This window comes from Carettochelys insculpta, chromosome 9 (genome assembly GCF_033958435.1).
Source record: "Carettochelys insculpta isolate YL-2023 chromosome 9, ASM3395843v1, whole genome shotgun sequence".
NCBI classification, from domain to species: Eukaryota; Metazoa; Chordata; order Testudines; family Carettochelyidae; genus Carettochelys; species Carettochelys insculpta.
In genome coordinates this window covers 47,316,149-47,327,884 of record NC_134145.1, presented here as the reverse complement: position 1 = coordinate 47,327,884, position 11,736 = coordinate 47,316,149, and positions in this window count along the sequence as shown.

Sequence of the window (11,736 nt, the reverse complement as noted above, 5' to 3'; positions counted from 1 at the left end):
CTCCTGCCTCCTACATAGGCCCAGTTTTCAAACTAGACAGATACTAAGCTTCATGGCCTCAAGTACTCATGAATGACATTGAAGATGATTGGACTCTGTGTCATGGCCTCAGTCCACACAAAGTTCAAGCCCCAGCAGGGTCAGAGCCAGTAAAGCCACCACAGTCAAGATCCTCTCCATACAAATTATGGGCACTACAAAAAGTGCTATTCTCACTAGCCTTAGCCAGCCTTCCACTTCCAAAGGCAAACTAACAAGTGCCATTTGGATGGGAAGCTCGGGGGTTTGTGCGACGTCCCTGTCTGCACTGAACATCCAAACCTCCCTCCCTTCCCCAACTGCCTTTTCCATGTTTTCCTGGAATGGGCATTGATAACATCAGACCATTCAATGTCATCTCCTGAGATTTTCTCCTCCTGTTACTTTCTACTCCTCCTACTTATCCTCCTTCTCCAGCCCTCTCACAAGCTTCATCTCAGAAAGGAAGTGCAAGCACTCCTAAGACTGGGGGCAGTGGAAGCAGTCCGTATGGAACACAGGAATGGGGTTTTATGTCTACTATTTCCTGATACTCAAAGCTAATAGGGGTCGCAGTCACATTCTGGGCCTGCAAGACCTGAATTGTTCTTTAGCAAGGCTTAGGAAGTTCCAGATAGACCCTCTGAGATTGATCATTACCTCCCTGAATCCTGGAGACTGCTACACTGCCTTCACTTTCCAGAAGGCGTACCTCCACATGCTTCATGGGCCACAGATGATGCTTCCTGTGAATGATGGTAGGTCAATAACGCTTCAATTCACAGTCCCTCCATTTGGCATGTTGAAAGCACCCAGGATGTTCACAAAGTGCATGTTGGTGGATGAACTTAAGAATGGCTAAAGTGGGTTAGACCAAAGGCCCATCTAGCCCAATATCCTGTCTTGCGATAGTGGCCAATGCCAGATGCCCCAGCGGGAGTGAACAGAATACGTAGCCATTGAGTGATCCCTCTCCTCTCAACCATGTCCAAACTTTGACAAATAGAGTTTAAGGTCACCATTCCTACCCATCCTGACTAATAGGCATTGATGGACCTAACCTCCATGAATTTATTTTAGTTCTTTTTTGAACCCTGTTAAAGTCCTGGTCTTCGCAACATCGTCTGGAAAGGAGTTGGAAAGGCCTATCCTATGCTGTCTGAAGAAAAACTTCCTCTTGTAAGTTTTAAACCTGGTACCCATCAATTTCATTTGGTGACCCCTTGTTCTTATTCTGTAGGTACAAGTAAATAAATTTTCCTTATTCACTTTTTCCACACCTATCATGACTTTATAGACTTCTATCATATCCCTCCTTAGTCTCCTCTTTTCTAAGATGAAAAGTCCCAGGCTTTTTAACTTCTCTTCATATGGCACACTTTCCAAACTCCTAATCACTTTTGTTGGCCTATTCTGAACCTTTTCTAATGCCAATATATCATTTTTGAGATTAGGCAACTCCATGTGTAAGCAATACTCAAGATGTGGGCATACCATGGATTTATACAGAGGCAATAAGATATTCTTTGTCTTATTCTGTATCTCTTTTTAAGTGATTCCTGATATTCTGTTTGCTTTTTTGCCTGCTGCTGCACATTGAGTGCGTGTTGTCACAGAACTATCCACAACGACTACAAGATCTCTCTCTTGAGAGTTTAAAGATAAATTAGTCCTTGTACTTCTGTATGGTGGCAGCTTACCTCAGATTTGGGATATCTAGATCTACCCATACCTCGATGACTGGATGGTCAAGGGCAGCTCCAGATCCCAAGTTCAGGAGTACACAGCATTCCCGCCATTCACATACTGTGCTTCAAGTCTGTTGGTGAATGACAAGAAACCCATGTTAGTACTGGTGCCAAAGATAGAATTCATTGGGAGTACTCAATGCCACAGCTGCCAGTACATTCCTCCCAATCGAGAGGTTCAAAATCCTAGCAGACTTCATTGGTAAGTTCTCCAGGTGCCTCATCATGATGACCAAAGCATGCCTGCATCTCTTGAAGCACATGGCAGCACACACTTACATCATACGCCATGCTAGACTCCATATGTGTCATTAGCTGTTATGACTGGCCTTGGTGTTCTCCCAGTCCAGAGATTGCTTGGGTCAGGTTCTCACCATTTCGGAGATAGTACTTACTTCCCTTTGATGACAGGTCCATCTGAAGAATTTCCTGCTACAGTAAGAGGCATCCTAGGCCCAGCAGGGTCTGAACTTTTTGCCCAGTCCAGAAGGGACCCTCCTCTTGGTGCCCTGGGTTGGCTCTTGGGCCTTTCAGACAAAGTTAATGACCTGAGGATCTTCTTTGCCAGGAGGTCTAAATCCAGATACAAGCCTCCAAAGATCTGATGCTTTTGCATCCTCTTTGGAAAACCTGTTGGTTGGGAAACCTGAAATCTTTTTTTTCTAAACTTTCCTAAGTGCCTTACTAACCCTCCCCTCCCTTCACTTATAAAAAGATTATACAGGCAAGTCAGATCCCCCCTGGAAAAAGGGACTTTGGTTAACATGGCAAGGGAATGTAGGAAGTAGGAAATGAAATGTGGGAAAATGTCAGATACCCTCAGCCACTTGTGGGGCATGTTTTTCTCATGCTGAACCATTAACAACCATAAATCCATGAGACTCAGGAAACTGTGAGATAGGTTCCCACAATACACTGCTGCAACAATCAATTTTGGCAATTTGTGTGTGGCAGCAATAAGTCAATTTTGTGGGGAGTTTGTGAGAAGGCAAGGGTGCTCAAAATTACATTGATAAAACCCAATATTAATTAATTAATTTTATTCAAAATGATTTTAGCTCAGAGTGTAGATGCAGCTAGAGAGAGAGAGATGGACTCAGAAATTAGTTAATCAAAAGCTGTCGTATGTGCAAAAGGAGGAGTCTAATATAAAGCAAAAGAGACAGGAAATATATTGTGGGATCCACGAGTACCTTGGGAACGTCGCAGAGAACAAAGAAGAGTGTTTGTGACATTGAGGGTGATCACCAAAAATTCCAGTTAAATTGTATTTTTGGCTGTTTAGTAAAACAGAACATCTGTGGCTTCTGAACATTGGCTTTAGGACAACTGATATGTAAGAGTAAGTGTTTCATTATGGGCAACTTTTGAAACTTTTCAAAACTCAACATCCATAGGGAGTTTGTCTCAAATATTCGTTTGACATTGCTGATATAACGTTAGAGCCTAGGGTGCAAATTTGGGTGACTTCTTTCAAGGATTTCCAGGACTTGTTACCTTAAAAAGACTCTGCTTTCTAAAATGGTGGGTTCTTCTCGCATTTTTGTATACACAAGTTCAGAACAAACAATCGGGTGGAACTACAAAAAACTCATATCCTTGAACAACTTCAGTACTCAGCTTGTGTACTGCAATTGTCTCTTTAAAAGAACAGAAAAGTATTAGCCATTTAGTTCAGTTCTGTGGAGGGTATAGTTTATGGCTGGACAGTACAATGCCCTGGATCAGACTGGTAGACAGACTTTTGTTTGCTGAACAGTGCATGGTAAACTAGTTCTGAGTAAGTGCTGACATAAAAAAAAACATGTTGGGGAAAAGGCATTGGTTTGAATAATCTATGTCTTTGTCTCATCTTGGCTACGTCTACAAGAGCACACTACGTCGAAGTAGCCTATTTCGAAGTAGGAACATCAAAATAGGCTACTTCAACGCTTATCATCTACACGTCCTCCAGGGCTGGTGCCATCAACGTTCAATGTCAAAGTAGCAATGGGGAACGTAGAAAGGAGCCGCCCCGGAAGGAAATGCAGAGCGTCCACACACACATGCACCCTCTTTTGAAATAAGGGGCCAGGAAAGCCCGCAGACCGGGTCACAGGCTGGACTAGCCCTTCCGGAGCATCAGCAAGCCACTCCTTTAAAGGGACCCTCCCAGACACACCCAGCCTGCATAGCATGAGGTCTGCAGAGCAGTAGCCACTCTCTTGCAGACCAAGTCACAGCAGATATAGACACCCAGCAGCAGCAGCAGCAGCAGGAAGAGGAGTCCCTCCAGGTAGTTATTCAGGGGGCAAGCACCCTGCTAGGTGCTTCCCGGGAGTCCGTCCAGTGGTTCCTGCCAGAGGAGCCCTCCCCCGAGGCAGACGGGGACGTCCTGACCACTGGGCTCCCCTCTTCCTCCCTCACCAGCTGCTCCCCCGCCTCTAGAGCTACCCCACCAGCTCCGAGTGGTGGGAGCAGCTCATCATGTGGGAGTGGGACGACGATATCTGGCTCCAGAACATCCACATGTGCTGGCAGAACTTTCTTGAGCTCTGCCAGTGGCTCACCCCAGCACTGAGGCTCCACGACACCTGGATGCGGTGCGCCCTCCCCATCAAGAGGAGGGTCGCAATAGCCGTCCGGAAGCTGGCCACTCCAGACAGCTATCACTCCATGGGACATCAGTTTCGAGTGGGAAAGGCCATGGTCGGTGCCATCGTCATGGAGGTAAGGAGGCCCGGGCACGTACCCACTGGGGGCTGGCGGGGCCAGGTGTGGGGTTGTGGGGAAGGGAGGGAGGGGCCGTGTATGGGCTGGGGAGGGAGGGAGGGGCCGGGTGTGGGGCTGGGGAGGGAGAGGCACCGGGGAGGGAGGGGCTGGGCGGGTGGGGTACCCGGGGAGGTGCCCGGGAGGGGGACCTGGGGTAAGGGCCCTGGGGCACCCTGCACAGCCTCATGGGTGCCTGTGTTCCCTCCCCACAGGTGGTCCGTGCACTTAACATCATGTTGCTCCAGAGGGTCGTCTGACTCGGGGACCTGGACGCAGCTGTCACCGGATTAGCCTCCATGGGGTTCCCGAACTGCTTCGGGGCCCTGGATGGGCCCCACATCCCCATCCGTGCCCCGGACCACAGTGGAGGAAGATACATAAACTGCAGGGGCTACCACTCTGTGGTCCTGCAGCCCATGGTGGACAGTCTGGGCCACTTCCAGGACATGTACGTGGGCTGGCCCGGCTGCACACACGATGCCCATGTTTTTAGGACCTCGGGCCTGTGCCGCTGGCTGGAGGTGGGGACCTAAAGCCCCCAGAGGGATCCCCCTCTGGGGGACACCACCGTCCCCCTCTGCCTCGTGGCAGACGCAACCTACCCCCTCCAGCCCTGGCTCATGAGCCTGTACACCAGCCACCTGAACGCCAGCCAGGAGCGGTTCAACGCCCACCTGAACCACGCCCGCCAGATGGTGGAGAGGACATTCGGCCATCTGAAGGGCCGCTGGCGGTGCCTCCTTGCCCAACAGGACATCAGCCTCCAAAACATCCCCCAGGTTGTGGGCGTGTGCTGCATGCTCCACAGCATCATTGACAGCAAGGGGGAGGCTTTCGTCCAGGGGTGGGTGGTTGATGCCAGAACGGGTTTCCCCCAGCCGGCCACCACACCCAGCTGCCAGGCCCACCATGAGGGGGTAAGGGTCCTCAAGGCCCTGCGAGCCCATTTTGAACAGGGAGACCCCTGAGCACCTCCCTGGCCTTCCCCAGAAGACCCCCCCACACACGCAGCCCGCACTGCCCGCACACCACCCCCAACACCTGCATGCCACTCCCCACAACAAGCACACGCCTCCAGCTTTTTGGAAAATAAAACCTTTTTTTTTTCAGAAACCTCAAAACTTGTTTTGTTCAAAACAGAAACTGCAACTAATATACAAAAAGGGGGACAACTATATACATGGGGGAAAATTATGTACATGGGGACCCAGTGGATGGCTCGGCCATTGGCCCATAAGTCCAGGGTGGGGGTAGAGGAGCGCGACCCCTGCCGGGTATGGCTCGTAACCCCACCCTGGTGTCCGCGGTCCCGGCATGGCCAGCTGGGGGCTGGGAGGACCAGCAAGTATGGCCGGGATGCCTCCACTGGCCAGTCTTCAGCCCCAGTTGGCTCTGTGGAGCTTGCAGGTGGTGAGGCGGGTGGTGCGGTAGGCGGGGCAGCAGGCGGCGAGGCGGGTGGGGTGGCAGGTGGTGCGGCAGGGGGGGCCTCGGGTGGAGCAGCGGGGAGGGCGGCCCAGGGGGCAGTGGGGGACGGGAGCCGGGCGACGGCCTTCCGGATCGACCTGGTTATGTCCTGACAGACCCCCATAAAGTCCTCCCATGCCTCCCACTGCCGGGTGGACTCCTCCCGCTCAAACTGCAGTCTCTCCTCTGCCACCTCCATCTGCCGCCGGAGAGCCACCAGGAGCTGTAGGTCCACAGGGGCCATCCCCAGAGTCTGGCGGTGGCAGGACCGTCCCACTGCCCTTGGGGGTGTCTCCGGCCTCTGGCGGTGGCTGGCCTCCGCCGGGCTGTCGGGGATGACCAACAGTGTCTGGCTGCCTGGGGCATCGGATGCTGCAGCTGGAGAGAGGAAGGGGAAGGTTGTTAGTACAGTGCCTTGGCCCGTGGCCCGTTCCCCCCCGCCCCCTCTTGGGTGCTGGGTCTCCATCCTCATTGGTGGGTTTGATGTCCCTGTTGGCTGTCGCCATGGCATTGTCCCCCGCCCCCGGGGTTAAGGCTGAGTGCTGTCCATGTGTGCAGGTGCTGACGGGAGCTGATGGCTGTGCCGCCGTCCTGGGACCATACTGTGGCTGGTCGTTTGTGAGTTGGGGTCCGCTGGGGGTGTGTGAGGCTCCCAGCCATGGCTGGTGTCCCCGCCCTGTGGCCCATGAGTGTGTGCTCTGTGGGGTACGTACCTGACCATCCATTGCTGTGGTCGGGGGAAGCCCAGTGGGCGGACACCCAGCTGGTGCTCCAGGAGGGGAGGTAGATGAGGAGTCCCCCCTCCTCGCTGCTGGACCCCTCCTCCGCTGTCCCAAGGGGGGGCTCCTCGGGTGGGCCCCGGGGTGCGGGGCTGGCCTCCGGGCTGGACTCCGGCTCTGAGGCCTGCTGGGGCTCATCGGCCATGGTGTCAAGAATGGCTGGGGGGAAGGAGGTGTCCCGGGGGCCCAGGATGGCCCCGAGCTCCCTGTAATAGAGGCAAGCGGCAGGGGGCAGCCCCAGACCAGCTGGCCGAGTCCCGGGCCCTGGCATACCCCTGCCGCAATTCCTTCACCTTACTCTGGACGTGATCTGGAGTGCAGGCAGGGTGACCCCAGGCAGCCAGGCCCTCAGCCAGTTGGGTGAACACTTCTGCGTTCCGCCACTTGCGCACCATCACGTGGAGCACCTCCTCTTTACCCCAGAGCCCCAGCAGGTCTTGGAGCTCAGCCTCTGACCAGGAGGGGCCCCGCCTCTTTTTGGCCTCCCGCTTGCCTACTGGGGGTGCCTGGGTCCCCTCAGGAGGGGAGCCCTGGGGGTGCTCTGGGGGATGGCTGGATGCCATGGCACTGGGTGCTCAGGTTGGAGTCCAGAGAGGGCATGCAGGGCTAGCACATGTGTGTGCTGCTGCCTGCACGCTCTCAGCTTCCTGCCACAGGAAATCCGGGCCCATGGTGGTTTAAGGTTGCTGCACATGGGGACCATAGAGCCCCGCAAGGGCTAGACAGAGTGTCTCAACCCCTCAGCTGATGGCCACCATGGAGGACCCCACTATTTCGAAGTAGCAGGACGCAGATCGTCTACACATACCCTACTTCGACGTTCAACGTCGAAGTAGGGCGCTATTCCCATCTTTGGATGGGAATAGCAACTTTGACATCTCGCCACCTAACGTCAATTTCAACGTCGAAATAGCACATGGCGCGTGTAGATGCGACGGGTGCTATTTCGACGTTGGGCTGGCTACTTCGAAGTAGCTGGCTAGTGTAGACGCACCCCTTGTATTACATGGAGGCTACAGTTACACTAGAAGAATGTGTCAACAGATGTTTCTTTCAGAAGAGGTTTTCCAACAAAACATCTAACAACAGAGTGCAGCCACACGCAAAAGCCGAACAGAAGAGCACCTTGCTCTGTCAACAGAGTGGCAGGACTGCCCAGACTGCTCTCTCTCAACAAAACAGGCACCCAGCACATTGGGCTGCCCATTGACTGGATGCCCTGTCTGTCGAGAGAAGACCCCCTCCAGCACATCCACTGGCTCTTTTGTTAACAAAATCTGTCGACAGTAGCGGTATGCCTCATGGCTAAGGGGCAGAATGCTGATGGCTAAAGTGCTGAGTTTTATCAACATACTGTTGACAAAACATATTTTGTGAGTGGACCTTCTGCCAGTTTGGGTGGCAAAACTTCAAGTGTAACCGTAGCCCTAGTTATGCTGACCTGTATGGTGTTTTCAAGTGAAATGAAGTGTTTAGTTTGAAGGAACTTCAGCAACTAAAGTCTTCCAGTATGCCACATTTATCTGAAAAGGTCATGCCAAGCAGAATAGTCAGACGTGGGAATATCAATTTCATAAGTTTAAGTAGTGTAGGGTTGAGAAGTAAGATGGTTTGTAAAATCCAAGGTAGCTACCAATTTTTTCTAAGCAAGAATTTTTGAAAACTCCACCAAAAACCTCTTGTACATATGATTCTAAATCTTTCCAACACCAGGAATTCCTCTTTAAAGAATGGAATAAATCACAAAATCCATTTCCAGACTTTCAGGACTCCAGGGCCCTTCAGACCCACAAAAACATCGTACAAAGTCCCTGAATTAGCAAAAGGTATTATTTAAACCTTGGCAGTGAAGAATTAATTGATCATTTTGCATAATGAAGCTTTCTGAAGACCAAAAAATGTGTATTAAGCAACCGGTGTTTATCTGAAATTGATCCATGAGAGCCCTCTGCAGTAAATATGAGGACAGAAAGCCCACACAGTCAAAGAGGGCCATGAAAAAAAATTGCACAGTACTCCCAGTGGAGTTTACATATGTTATCTCTGGTCGCTGATGTTGAAAGACAGGTGATAGAGTAACGGAGAAAAGTTAGAAAACAAGATCAGTCTTCAAAACGAGTTGCTGGAGGCAGAATTCAGAGAAGAGCAGAACTCAACATCAGCCATCACAAGCATCAACCCTGATGGTGACTTTACTGAGATGTATCATTATTCAGCTTCTCTGGGCTTCTTCTGCTAAGGGACAAGGTAAATACAAAATGAACCAAATATTCAATAATGCTTTAGCTTAACTCTTCCTTGGTGTGTGATGATATTATATGTACTCAGAAGAGCACATCGTCAAATGCTGTTACAGCAAAGTCCCAAAATTCAGCTCACTTTGATTGATATTGGGGATATCCCTGACCCCACTTTACATGGACAAAACAATCCTACCACAAATTACTCTATTAAAGTTGAGTAAAGGAAAATATTTAAAGGTGGAAAGTGTTATTGACTCTCATTTTGAAGTAATTTTCATGTGTCAGAACTCCTGTGTGTTAAAATAGAGCTGAGTACAGCCACCAAATACTTGAAAGTTTGGAGTGCAAATGCTAGTGAATCTTCCCAGTATGTCTGTACGCGTGACTTCTGTTATCAGAACAACTGCTGAAATTCACTCATGCATTCATGCCTTACTTATGCTGTACAAGTAATTGTAATGATATTCATTGTGTTTTGGTTTATTTAGAAATTGTGTTTTGTATCACTTAAAAGTTATATGGGTTGAGGAAAATACACTGGTGTATGGATTTGTATGTACCATGGAGACAAGAGCACTACATAGGTTTATGGATAGTGCAGTGGGGCCTACAGAGAAAGTGGGTATTTCAATTTCTGATATCAGACCTACTTTGTACATTCCTATGATGTCAATTTTGAAAATATGTCTTAGAGTCCTGACTTTACAGCAGACTCTGAATTCCTGAGTAGACAGGGGCTATTATTTATGTTTAGAGACAGGAAAAGAGGATTTTTGTGAAACTAAATTCTTAAAGTGGACCTGGTTTAGTGGTGAAGGAATCTGAGTTATAGGACCCTTGTTTCATTTGAACACCAAGAATCAAGTTGAACATTTCAGACCTCAGGATTAATCCTGCAATGGTCCGCATGCAATTAAACCATATTATCCTGTTAGAGGACAGGGCTGATCTTCCACCTCAAATGAGCAGAGAGGGTTCTGCTCCAGGAACCCACATATTGAAGGTGGGCTCCTTATCTCGATCAGAAGGTCAGTAATAGATCAGGTCACAGTTATTTTTGAAATCACATCTCCATTTATGACATGGCAAGACTGCCTTCTCTGGGACGATGCCATCACCATCCTATAAGAGAGAGGGTATAAGGTGCTCTTGCTGAAAGGCTTCCAGCTGTGGGATAGAGCTCCCAGAAGAGATCAGACAAATGAGATCTGTTTAACGTTTGGTCTAACTGCAAAACTCTCCCTTTTTGATAATCAGAAAGACACTTATAACAGCCACTACCTATGCGTCACTAAAACATAAGATAAAATTACCCTATGCAGATCCTACCAGCCAACAAAAGGAAGAAGACCTATAAACTTCACCAAGTCTACAGGGCTCTCATTAGGACAGTCTTTTCCAGGAAGCACTTCCACAATGCAATACTCAGAGCTATTTTTTTTTAAAAAGTTGAAACTATACAATCTTAATTGAAAGAGATTTATTGCCTAATGTCCTTTTTCCAGATCAACTTCTCTGTTTCTGTATAGAAAATATATTGTGATCCTCCAGCACTGAATAATGTTACTTCCTGCCCACAAAACAGTGTTCAGAAAAGATATAATGATAGTAAACTTCAATTATAGATTTCACTTTGAAATAGAAAACAGGGAAAAGACAACAGAATGCACAAATAATAGCTGGCTAACTGTTTCAAGATGTGCCTCAAGAAGCCTATTATAGCGCCCTATCTGGAAGGAGAAGTGCATGTATCGTACTATCTGTAGTTATGGTTACTGCACGTTTGTCTGTCTTAGGCTGGCCAACCTTTCTGGATGTTCTCAAGTGTGTTGAAGTGATGGCTTCATCCACCAATTGCTGTTATGCAGTAATTTTTAAGGACGTGTTTGCAGTCAGTAGGGAAATGTTTGACTTGGGCATAAGCCTTCCATATTTATTGTTGTACGCTGCTTTCCGCCACAGCCCTGTTATCCATATGAGGCCCAGTATTTCTTCTGCCTGTCTAATTTAGACTTTACCCAGGCATTAAGTCCATTGTTTATATTCATAATCCCCAAGTCATTTTTCTATTGAATTGCAAGGATGCTTATGAAAGAATTGAAAAAGGGCTTTTCCCCATTTCAGTGGATACCATTATGGAGCTTGGAGTTCTTTGGAGCAGGACCATGTAGCATGCATACTATTATAAAAGGATAGGCATTCATCCATCAGCTATCCATCCATCGCTCCATCCATCCCACCTGGGCCCTGCTAGTATTAATAAATTCTCCTTTGTCTCAGTGTTCTAGATCTTTTCATGTTCCTCTCCATGGTTGTCTGTCTCTAGATCTCATCTTTTTGATATATGTATTTTTGCTCCAGAATGAGCAGTTTCAGGTGCGGTGTGGCACATTGGACGCTCCTTTCCTCCTAATTTATCCTTTTGACAATTCAGATCAGCTGAGGTACTGCTGCAGACCGCCTCCCTGGGGGTGGAAACAAGATATTTTTGGATGTGGAAAATCCACAACTGTGGTGCTGCATCAGTTCTGTGTTGCTGTTGCTAACTGCATGGTGCAAGGTTCAGCTAAACAGCATTTCTTTCCTTTTCTGTTCTCCCTTTTATTGTCTGGTTATTGCAGTGACTGAAAGTTGTGTGTGTTATTCATGAACATTCTCAGATAGCATGATGCTACATAAACCATAAATTATTCAAATAAAGAAATTGTGCAGAGGACTTATTTAATAAGTCAA